The sequence below is a fragment of the Cnephaeus nilssonii genome (genome assembly GCF_951640355.1).
Source record: "Cnephaeus nilssonii genome assembly, chromosome: 1".
Lineage (NCBI taxonomy): Eukaryota > Metazoa > Chordata > Mammalia > Chiroptera > Vespertilionidae > Cnephaeus > Cnephaeus nilssonii.
In genome coordinates, this window is record NC_137072.1 from 83,635,357 (window position 1) to 83,647,741 (window position 12,385).

Here is a 12,385-nt window from a genome sequence, read left to right on the forward strand (position 1 = left end):
TGTTCAATTGGAGAGGGCCACATGGTGGCACACAAACTGGTTAGGAGGCTTTCTTAATGCAAGCAGCCCATGATAAGAATATGATCTCAATAATGGAAGGGTGGTTCTTCTTAAAAAATGTTTTGATGATCAAATGTCAGACCAAGATGGGAAACTGGACATGGGAAACAGAAAAAAATAATTGGAAAACGATTCCAGGGTTCCCAGTTCGGAGAGCAGCATAGATGGTTCTGGGACAAATTAACCATCTATACAGAAAAAGGGAGCACAAGAGAAGAAATGGAAGTTGGAAACAGAGAAAAAGAGGAGAAGATGCTGGGCCCATCCCCCAGTCAATTGGCCTTCACCTCCCCCTACCCCCCCACCCCCACCCCCGGCCCCAGAGCCATCATCACTAAATTAAGCCAAAGTTAGTGCCTAACAACTCTGCCTGTGGCCAGTGAAAGTCAACAGATTTGGGCTGCCAAAGGACAACAGGATTTATTCTCCCTCTGATGGCCCTCTCCTGGGGCCTCCCTGTCTGAAGAGCCCAGATATAGAATTTGTTCCCAAGAGGAGTTCAGCACTTCAGCTGTCACTGGCCCCTGCCAAGAAAGAGAGGGGCACAGTTCAGGAGTGAAGATCCAATCACCATGAGCCCATAGATCACAATCGCCACCTTGACTCCTTGGATTGCGTCCCCAAGCAGATGGGAAGCCAGCGCGGAACCCAGCGCACAGATGCCGTGTACTCACGCAGAGCATGAGTTAGCTGTGTGCTTCTTCTTTTTAATTTCTTATCTGATAACAAGCGCCCAGTCCTGAGATCAATATTGCCAGCACACTGCTGTGCATCCCACCGGGCATACTTTGTTGTCTCTATTACTCTTTTTAGGGAAATAATTGCCTGTGCACACACCTCTGTAAAAATTATTTATAGCTTATTCTTTCTCTCCCCAAATGAAACAATTAAAGGGCATAATTAAAAAAAAGGGGGGGGGGTTGTCTCTGACCTTCACAGTAAAAGCTTGTTGGGAAAAGTTGCAGTTTTGTAAAAGTAAGGTTTGATGCCCTAGGATGTGTAGACAGAGGCTGTGAAAGTGGAGAAGATGTGGCAGAGAGGGTAGGGTGTAAGTCAGTAATTCCTGTCTATAGCATGACTTGAGGACAAAATGCACTACCACATGTCCAAACAACCTTCAGAATGGCCCACTTTAGCAAAAATGCCACCCGATTCGCCTCTTGGCTGCCTGGAGAGGCAGAAACAAGAGGAGTGCCAAGGCACTTGACAAGCCTCTCAGAGCCCTAAACCAGAAAAAATTTTCCTGACACATTTTCCCAGGGGGATGGGGATTTGCTATTCTAATGCGGGCCTCAGGTAACTCACATCCACGAATCATTTTGGGTGCGTCTGAGGAGTGCATGTAGGAGACTCCTTGCAGTAATCTTGCCTGCTTCTCTCCTTTCCTTTCCTTTCCTTAAAAGTTTAGCAATGTCCCCCTGGAACCACGGAGTGGAGTCTACCCTCCCGTTGCCAGACTTGTCCCTGAAACATTCTTCCTCAAGCAATGGGAGAACTGGGTGATTCTTTCACAAAGCAGTGGGCTCTGGCTCTGCCAATTACAAACTTGGTGGCCTTTGGCAAGTACTTAGCCTCTGTATACTTTGATCCCACCATCTATAAAGCGGGTCCCAGTACAGGACTGTTGTGAAGATTAAATACATAAAACAGGCATGTGTTATGCCCGGCCCAGCAATTGTCCCCACTATGTCAGCTGATTTTTATGAAAAGCAGTCTAGCTTAGTGACTAAGAAGAAGAACTCCACAGCCAGCCTTCTTGGGTTCAAATTCCGACTCCACCACTTCTCAGCTGTGTGATTAGGATATTTATTACCTCCCCTGGGCCTCTATGTTATTTAACCTACAGAAGAGGAATAGTAATAGTATCTATCATAAACAGTTATTGTGAGAATTAAAATATATGTACATATATAAATATGTGTATCCCCCAAAATTCACTTTCTGTGTGGAAAGAACAGGAAAGTCTTAAGTGAGGTTCAGACTCACTGATGTGGCACCGGGTAGAGTTCAGCCAGGAGGACACCATCACTGCCTGTGGCTGCGAGCCCCAATGCCATTTGCCCAAAGGCTTTTACTTTCTTTCTCCACTTTGGGAGCCAGACTCTAGAAACCTCCAGCTGTCATGCATTTGGAAGAGAACTCAGAATAGCAAAACTGATGTGATTGAAGGACTGAAGATAAATACCCCAGGTTCACGACAAAAAAAAAAAGGCAGGGAAAACATCTATGAATATTTGAAAGATCATACATCAAAGGGAGAAAAAAATGAGAAATTGCTTGCTGTTATCCGAGGAAAATTGTAAGCTGATAAAACGGAGCATCAAGAAGCTTAAACTATTCAGAAGCACAGAGAATGTGTGGCGCACTCAGCCCCAAACAGGCTTTGCTCAGCCCCTTCTGGGAGGGGTGGGGACCTGCCAAACTGATCAGCCGGCTCAAGGAAGCAAATGTTCCTTTTCATTTCCAGTTGGGGGTGTATTCAGTTTGCTCCATCACTATGCAGATTCTTTTCTTGAAAAGTTTGTAACGACAATGAAACTGGCATTGGAAATGGATGCTCCCTATACTGTGGAGTAAACAAGACCCTTCTTAAGAGTGAACTTAAGCAGGCTTACAATCATCTAGTAAGTATGTGCGCTGTAGACCACACTCCAGGCACGTGCAGTAGCATCGGTTTCCCGAAGGGCCACTTTGGAATGAGAAGCGGGGGAAGGGAATGGTTATACTTGGGAGAGGAGAGGGGATATTTTGATGGGGAGAGGGAACTATACAGGAAGACATAGAAGATACATTGACCAGAGCTGGTTTTGTCCATTGGGGTCCCTTAGATAGGATGTGGGTTCACTGGGCACAAGCACATCTACTTCAGGGACCTGGAAGAGCATGGCTGAGAGGAGAAGGAGGCCCTTGGCCCAGCTTCTGCTGGGATCCAGCCTTGTTCTGGCGCCCAGAGACATCCCCTCCCTGTGGTCACTGGACTCCATGATGTCAGTGCCAACAAAAGTGCCCCTCCCAAGGGTTTGCAGGCAGCAGGTGCGGACAGGCGGGAACCAGCACTGGGGAGAAAGAAGTTGAAGGACAGAAGTTAATGCTAGTGACTTAGGTCAAGTGACTGCCTTTCTGTAAAGACTCCCAGAAATAAGTGAGGAGATGCATTTTGAATGAGGAAGGCCTAAACTCCTGTTATTTCTTGGGCGGGATGATAACGAGATAATAGGTATGGGAGGTACACTTACACAGAATAAGTCATAAGCATTTTGCTGCATTGTCCATTCCAATTGCTTATTACTGCACAAAATTAGAGACACTGCCTCCTGGCTGAGGTTGCCCCTGGCTTGTCTGACTTGGTTTGCCTGAGTCTTCTTTTCTGGGCTCCAAGCTCTTCCAGGACCACACGCTCAGGATGCTTATTAGTATCAGGACATTTCTCTCAGTCTCTTCCTTTGTTATTCAGTTTTCACATTTTTTGTACAGCAGTTTCATCAACTGCAGATTTCTAGGTCTAGAGAGACTCATTCCTGACTTGCTATGACAGGTATCTACTAATTGATTGGGTTCTCCTCCTGTGTGTACTCCTTCAGGGCAGCAATTTTCAGTTGGTGTGCCCCAGCAGGCACATCAGTGTGCCACAGAATTTTTAAATCACACAATACCTGACTCTTTAGTTAGGGGCACTATCTTCTTTTCCCTTAGATTGTCAAAAAAATGAAAACAAAAAATGACAACAGCCGACACAACAATAACCGTTCAGTGTGAATGAGTCAAAATTATACCTTTTTTGTGTGTCAGATCAGCAAAAAATATATTTTTAGCATGCCACCAAATTTTAGTAATTCGTTTATGTGTGCCATGAGATGAAAAAGGTTGGACGGGGGACGGGGTCTCTTATCCAGAGAATCGATTTTCGTGTTTTACATGATACCTCTTTGTCTCCTGTTTAGCTTGCCTCCCTCTGTTCTGCAGGAATTTTATGTTCCATGCTGCAAAATCCAGTATGGATTTTTGGTGGAAAGAAAAAAAATTCCAAGGTGCCTATTACCTGGGGGAAAAAAAAAAGATCCCTGCTGTATAGAAGCAGTGGCGTCCAGAGTCACACCACCAAATGCCCCAGCACAGAGCAGCCTGGGAGGCAGTTCCTGCCCAGTATTTGTATCTGACTCATCTTCTGAATTGCCAAGCCTTTTACATTAAAAAATACAACTTTTAAAATTTTGTGTTTGAAACTACAGGAAAAATAGTCTAAACGATAGAATAGCCACCATTTATTAAGCAGCTACTTTTTCCTAGAAGCATTTCTGATTTCACAATAACTCAAAATTAGCCCCATTTTACAGAAGAGATATCGAAAACTCAGAAGATCTCAAAAACTGGCAGCCTCTTCAAGATGAAACTGTCAGAGTGCTGGGAATCTAACCTGGAGTGTGAGAGCCCAGAGCGTGGTCTCATTCCCATTGTCACATTGCCCAGGAAGGAAATGATAGCATGCTACAATGTTCTCAAGTCTCAGGGGCATCCTGACAGAGCTAGGACAGACTTGTATGGAAGAAATTATTAAGCATTAAATATTGTCTTTTTTTAATCTTTGCCAATTTGATCAAGAGAAATGGTGCTTAACTTTAGTTCGCATTTCTTTGATTACTAATGGAAACGACTTCTTTCATTATTATTGGTCGTTAATTTTCTTCTTTCAAGAATTACCTATTCATGTCTTTTGTTCTTTTTTATTGTGATTTGAAAGTTTTTCTTATCCATTTTAAGATTTCTTTATGCACTGAGGTCATTAAGCACTTACCCATCATATTCATCATGTTGTAAACATTTTAGCCCAATTTATCATCTTCCTTTTCATTTTGATTACAATGATCATTACTTTTAATTTTTATTAGGATTATAACTTTTATTATTTATGTATAAAAGTTTAGAATACTTACACAAGTAAATCCAAGTCTTTAGATTTAGCTTTGCATATATGTTCCTTTATCTTTGTACCAAATTTTCTTAAGAGTGGTCAGGTCCAGGTGAGATTATGTTACATTAACCAAACTTCCATAAATGGATTGATAAAATAAAATACCAGTATATTAATTTACAATGGAGGCTATACTCTAGTAGTAGCCCAAATTTGCTAAATACAAATCACTTCGCCCCATTCTCCTACATCTCGTAGTCCATCTTGTAGAACTGGCAGAACTTAGTAGTACTATTATCATCTCTTTGTAACAGAGAAAGAGACTCAGAAATAACTCACATTATTAATGGCATGACAGAATGAGCATCCAAATCTCCTCTTCACTATTTGACTTTTAGAAAAAGAAGTGAAATGTATGTTTTGATAAGAACACAGTCCTTTGTGTGCCAAGCATGAAAAAGCAACACAAACATTTTACTTTGCCAAACACATAGATCATTTAAAATGTTAAAAAATGAGGAAAACAGATGTAAAATTGTCTAGGAAAATGGACACCTCAATGATTTGTTTGTCATCTTCTCCCTCCTAGCCTTAAGATAATACTGCAGCGTATCCCATGACGGCTCATAAAGCGCTCCATGCCACCAAATCGCCAGCTTTTATGGAGCCCATAATGAGCATAAGATACCTTAGTAGGAGTTATAAAAATGCAGACACTTCTAACATTAAAGAAACAAGTGGAAGTGTTTTTGTAAACCAAAAATATTCAAATGACTTGAGAAACTGGGATGTTTGGAACCAAAACTACTGCATAAATATCTACAGCTTTACCCAGACGCTACTTCTCTGGAAAATTTATAGCTACTCGCCATTTTTAATGCTCTAGCTCTGATTTGTTTAAAAGTAGTTCGCAAGTGCCTCCAAGTCCCAAATGATTTTGCGAGGATAAGTTTTGGGGGGCGCTGAAGAAATCTGTCCAGGCAAACAGACAAGACTGCCTTCCACCAGCAACCGCCTGCCAGGGTTTTTGCTCTAAGACTCCGCATGCCCTTGAATGACAAGTTTTGCTCATGTAAAAGTGAAAATATTTTCTCCTTCTACCTCTCCCACATTTGAAGGATTAAGATATTTCCGTCTCTTCTGAGTTCTATAACTGTGAAAGCCCTTGGCATCTCAGATATTAATATGGCTCGCAGTGATGTGACTTAAATAGCCTTTTTAAAATCAAATCCATAATACTGTGCTTATTTACTATTCCTTGACAGGTACCAGGTCTGATTGAAAAACAGTTTCTCCAAACATTAAGTATTTGGAACAGTCAGGTAAAGATAAGAAGAATGTATTAAAGGATTAAGGGCAAACGGAAAATGAAGATGAGGGCAGGACTGAGAAAATTAAAATAGCAATGAAGTGAGGTTTTGAAAAATGACATTTGTGAGGACAAATGAAATTAGCCAAATTTAACTCTATCTCTCACAGAGCACGTTTTCAGCAGTGTTTAAAACATGATCTTCCCCTGCTGTGCAGTGACAAGTTTTGCCCAATTGTTTCTCATTCTGTGTGCTGCTAGAATTTCTATGCTACTCAACAGTGTTATTTGTTGCTGTTCAGGATAAAAATGTATGTAACTTTCTCCTGAGGAAGGAGCAGGGCAGGTGGCTTTGGACCATGTTCCACAGGGAAAAACACAGAATCCAAATAGAAATGGCACTTACAGTTCTATTCCTCACTCCCTATTCACCACTGATGTAAACATCTTCAAAAAGTGCTTATTTCCAAAAGCCTCTTTCCCTCTCTTTCAAAAGAAAATGGATTTTCAAATTTTTGAAAAGAATAGGGAACCCTGTGACTTCCCAGTTAAAGGGCCCATTCAGCCCACATGGCAGCTACCGCCAGTTCCTGGGCTCGAGACAGCCAGGCTCTTACACGGCCACTTTGCAAGATTAGCAGGGAAATGGCAGGCATGTTGTCAGATGGAATATTGCACCATTTTTGGTCCCCAAAAGAGATGTTAAGAGCTGTAGAGCTGTGGCATGCTGCTCAAGAAAGAAGATAGTCAGCTTTTGTAATGAATTCACACATACTGCCCAGAATGCAAAGACACTCATTTTTCAACAGAGAAATGCAAAGTAGAGACCATTACCACTATCTATTCAGGGACATTACCCACTTCCTGAAAAAAAATCAAGGCTTCTCCGATAGTCTGCCTACTAAATACCTACAGAGCTTACCTGTACTGTATGCCAGTGACTCTCAAAGTATGGGCCCCAGACCAGCAGCAGCAGCACCTGGGAACCTAAAAGAAATGCAGATTCCCAGTTCCTGCCTCAGACCTACTGAATCAGAAACCCTGGGGGTGGGCCCAGCAATCTAACAAATCCTCCAAGTATGATGTGCACTAATGTTTGAGAACCAATACTTTATACAATGCTATTTTTAATCCTCAGTTGAGCACAGAAAACACGATGGTGATTTAGGGATAGCACACCTGGCCACAGCAAATAATTTCAACTCTACTATCTCTGACACTGCTTTTCAGCAATGTTGTCATAAAACCCTTTGAGAATCTGATGACAAACATTTGAGAGTCTAGGGAGAAAATGCAAAAATGCATAAAGGCAATTTTCACCTTCAATTTTGGGAGGTTGCTTAACACCCTGAAGCTTGTTCATGTACCCCAGCGAAGGAGCATCTACTTTATCTTTTTCAAAGCCTTTTTATACATTCTTTGCAATAATCTACAAAGTCAACAGGACAGGTGTTATTATAATTTACAGCAGAGGACTATTAAGCTTAGAAACATAAGGGTTTTGCCCCAAATCTCAAAGCTGGCTACAAGAAGAGGGAGCTCATACTGGGGCTCAGCTCCATCTACAAACTCTTTGCTTTTCACTTTACTCCTGTCCCTCTCTGTCCCTGATTTAGAATGTTGTCAGCAGTAAGAACAGGAATAATAGTGATTGGCCTGATTTGCTAAAACAAAATAGAAATATTCTGTTTCTTAGTAGTAACAGTGAATTATTTTCACTGAAACAAAGAAGCTGGAACGAAGGCCTCCACATACTCTTTCAAAACTGGTTGAGGAGCCTGGAAAAGGCCATTCAATGCACAGCTGTCCATTAAGTCTCATTTCCATCTCAAGATAGCTAAGCCGGTCAATGTAGTCAAATTCAGTTCATTGAAGAGAAATTAGTCCATATGGGTTGTTGATGACGGAAAGGCTCAATTTTCCACTTTTCAATTTGTTACTTTGGCCCAATATAAACTTACTTTTAGTAATGAGGAGTATCTTCAATTCAATTTTACTAACAGTTATGTGGCAGCCACTATATACAAAGAGCTGTAGGAGCTCTCAAGAAACTTACAAATAAGTTATGAACTCTAAGAGTGAAAAAAAGATGCGACCTGTCCAAGAGGGTGTTGTTGCATTATCAGTAAGGCAGCAAGAATCCAGAAAGCACCTAACTTCTCGCCTATCCATTCCTGACTATAATCAATATTCCATGCTGCCTTCTCTCCTGGACGTCCCAATTTGCTGTATTCCATAGAAGCTTCTGTATCAAAGACAGAAAACTGCCCCAGCTATCGCAGTCTTGATTCTGTCTCTGTAGTTATATCTCTACCTTTGTTCACATGACTTTTATTTTATTGTTGACAGTGTTAAAGATGCCTCTCATTCCCCCCTCCCTCCCCGCTTTCCCCCTTTACCTTGCCCCAACCCACCTTCCCAGGTCTTCAACACCCTATTGTTCATGTCCAGGGGCTATGCATTTAAGTATGTAAGTTCTTTGGTTTATCTCTCCTTATCCCCTCCATTCCCACACGGAGTATGTTCACATGACTTTTTGAAATAGATCCCTCATTCCACAATCTGATTATCTCCCTGAAGTGTCTGTGTGCCTGACCAGACCATCATTCTCACCTCTCATGGGCATCATGTTATTGTTTGTGTCTCTCTGTCATCATCATCATCATCACCAATTTTTCATATCATTCTATCACCATAAAACAGACTATAGCATCTCCAACCTATTGCATTTTGAAACTAAAATATATATTAATAAACACTGCCTTTATAATTATTCAAAATGTGTATACATTTTTTGGAACACCCTATATTTCTGTCATGCCCATTAAAATTTTGTTCTGTAACCATAGAAACTTTTTTTTGTTTACTGTTAAATCCATACTTTAAAATAACAATACAGCCATAAATTAGGTATTCAATTAATATTTGAATAAATAAATGAATATTATATTCAACTACTTATTATCTACTCACCCAACTCTAACCCAATTTTTTAGTGTAAATCAATTCTCCAATTCAGACCCTTGTTTGAATAAATATCTAAGGAAAACATAACAAGTTCTCCTTTTTCTTTTATTTTTTTAATTTAAAATGTATTCTTTTTATTAATTTTTGTAATCCTCATTTGAGGAGAGAGAAAGAGAGGAAGAGAGAGAGAGAGAGAGAGAGAGAGAGAGAGAGAGAGAAACAGACAGACATTGATTGGTTGCCTTCTGTATCTGCCCCAACCAGAGATCAAACCCACAACCCAGGTATGTGCCCTTACTGGGAATTGAACTGGCAACTTTTCAGAGCACAGGAAAATGCTCAACCAACTGAGCCACTTCAGCCAGGCTCCCCTTTTTTTTATCATTAATGGTGTAGGCTCTGATGATGACAGTGATGTGGATGATGATAATAGTATTGATTATAAAAAGGGTAGTATTTATTGAACATCAATGATAACCTAAAAATAAACATTATCTCCAATTTTCATATAACTCTGCAAGTCATATATCATTGTCCCATTTTTACAGATAAGGAAATTGGGAGTTCGGAAATATTGTGTGATTCATTTAGTCAATGTCAGAGCTGGGATCTACATCCAGCTACCTCAAACTCCAATGTCTACTTTTTTAAATATATTTTTAAATTCATTTCAGAGAGATAAAAGGGGAGGGAGAGATAGAAACATCAATTATGACAGAGAATCATTGATCAGCTGCCTCCTTCACACCCCCTATTGGGGATCGAGTCTGCAACCCAGGCATATGCCCTGACCAGGAATCAAATTGTGACCTCCTGGTTCATGGGCTGACACTCAACCACTGAGCCACAATCCCCATCTTTATTATTCACCATTGGCCCTTTCAACAGCCTCGATTCCTTACTGCTTCCTACAAAAAAACAAGTGGTTTCTGAAAACCAAATATAAAAAATATATAATAAATAATAAAGTATAATTATTTAATAATACTATTGCTGATAATTGGCAATGTCTGAGACCAGTTACCAAATGTCTGAGCTAGAATGTTTGGTTAGAGATAATTTAGTCCAACTTTTTTACCTAGTCCAACTTCTAGATTTTATAGAAAAGTACAATCCACAGAGGTTAATTTGCCTAAAGTTGGCTTGCTGGCGTGAGAAAGGTTGGGTGACATGATTAGAAGCAGTGTTTGAGAAATCAGATAACCTGGTTCAAAGCTAGGTTCTACCCCTTGTGTGTGATTTTGGGGCGAGTGTTAACCTCTCTAGCCCTTGGTTACCTCACTTTGGAATGGGGATAATACCTACTTTATAGAGTTGTTTTACAAATTACAATTTTATATATATATGTGTGTGAGAGATTATATATATATATATATATATATATATATATATATATATATATATAACCTAGCACAATACAGCTATTATTACATAGTAAAGCTATTAGAAGAGCTCCAGTCCTCTAACACTCATTCAAACATATCTTATAAATCATTCTTTTCCTCAAACAGAACAAAATATTAACTTCCACAGGAAGATACCTACTGTTGAGTCAATGTTCAATCCCAAAATCCAATTTTTCAATCTCCTTTAAGACTATGATTTAAAACAGTGTGAACCCTAATGAGAATACCGGGGTTATTCTTGCTGCTTTCTAATTTGGGTACAACACTGACTTTAATTGCTGCTTTCTAAGAAGGATATAAGAGAAGGAAAGACAACAAAATGGAACCTTCTAAGGCAGTGGTTCTCAACCTTTCTAATGCCGTGACCCTTTAATACAGTTCCTCATGTTGTGGTGACCCCCAACCATAAAATTATTTTCGTTGCTACTTCATAACTGTAATTTTGCTACTGTTATGAATCATAATGTAAATATCTGTGTTTTCCGATGGTCTTAGGTGACCCTGCTAGTGGTTCTCAACCTGTGGATCACAACCCACAGGTTGAGAACTGCTGCTGTAGAGCCTAAGACCATCGGAACCGTTGCTGTAGAGCCTAAGACCATCGGAAAACACAGATATTTACATTACGATTCATTAACAGTAGCAAAATTACAGTTATGAAGTAGCAACGAAAATAATTTTATGGTTGGGGGTCACCACAACATGAGGAACTGTATTAAAGGGTCACGGCATTAGAAAGGTTGAGAACCACTGTTCTAAGGTGATGGAATGAATACTCTCAAACACTTGAATGTGGATGGCACTAAATTCTTAAGTAGTTGAAAAGTGCATTTGAAAATATGAATATATATTTTCCATGGCTTATCAACTTGGTACAGTAACAACAGACACTGTGCTCAGAAGAAAAGGAAATAATACTTTGGTTATGTTTACTAATATGCTTCAGGGTTGAGTTCAAAATGCCCTCCCACATAGTAAACACAGCCAGTTTCTCATGAAATCTATAGAACAAGAAGTTTAAAAAGACAATGACACTTGAAAAATAATCAAAGGAACTAAGTAAATCTATCCATTCCCTGCTTAAGCCTTTCCATGGCTCCACATCATCCTAAGGAGAAAGCTCACACTCCCTGGTGTGGCATCAGTGCCCCCCAGTTCCAGCCTCTATGTATTGCTTGGTCTTCATCTTTTGTCACCCTACTTCTTCACTCTCTAAGTGGCAGCCCCAGGCCTCCATAAATGTTCTTCCCTCTGCCTTGGATATGTGTTAATGGAAGAAAACAAAATGAAGATGCCACTGCTTCAAGCTCTGGCAGAAGCAATATGAGCTTTTAGAAGTGAGGGGATTGTTTTAATAAGTGGAAATTATACAGTGGTTTGGGGTGAGAAGATCTGCATTTGACAACAGAAGCATTTAGCAACTTATGGCATGTAAAGTTAATTAAAAATACACAAAGGTAGAAAGTGATTGCCACCATGCAAAATATGGTGTAATTTTTAAAAATTGCATACGTTTAAAACTATATTATTATACCAGATTACACAAACACTAGAGGCGCGGTGCATGAAATTCATGCACTGGGGGTTGGGGGAGTCCCTCAGCCTGGCCTGTGCCCTCTCACAGTCCTGGAGCCATCAGAAAATGTCTGACTACTGCAGGGGCAGGAGAGGCTCCCGCCTCCTCCACTGAGCTCACCAGCCATAAGCCCAGCTTCTGGCTGAGCGGCACTCCCC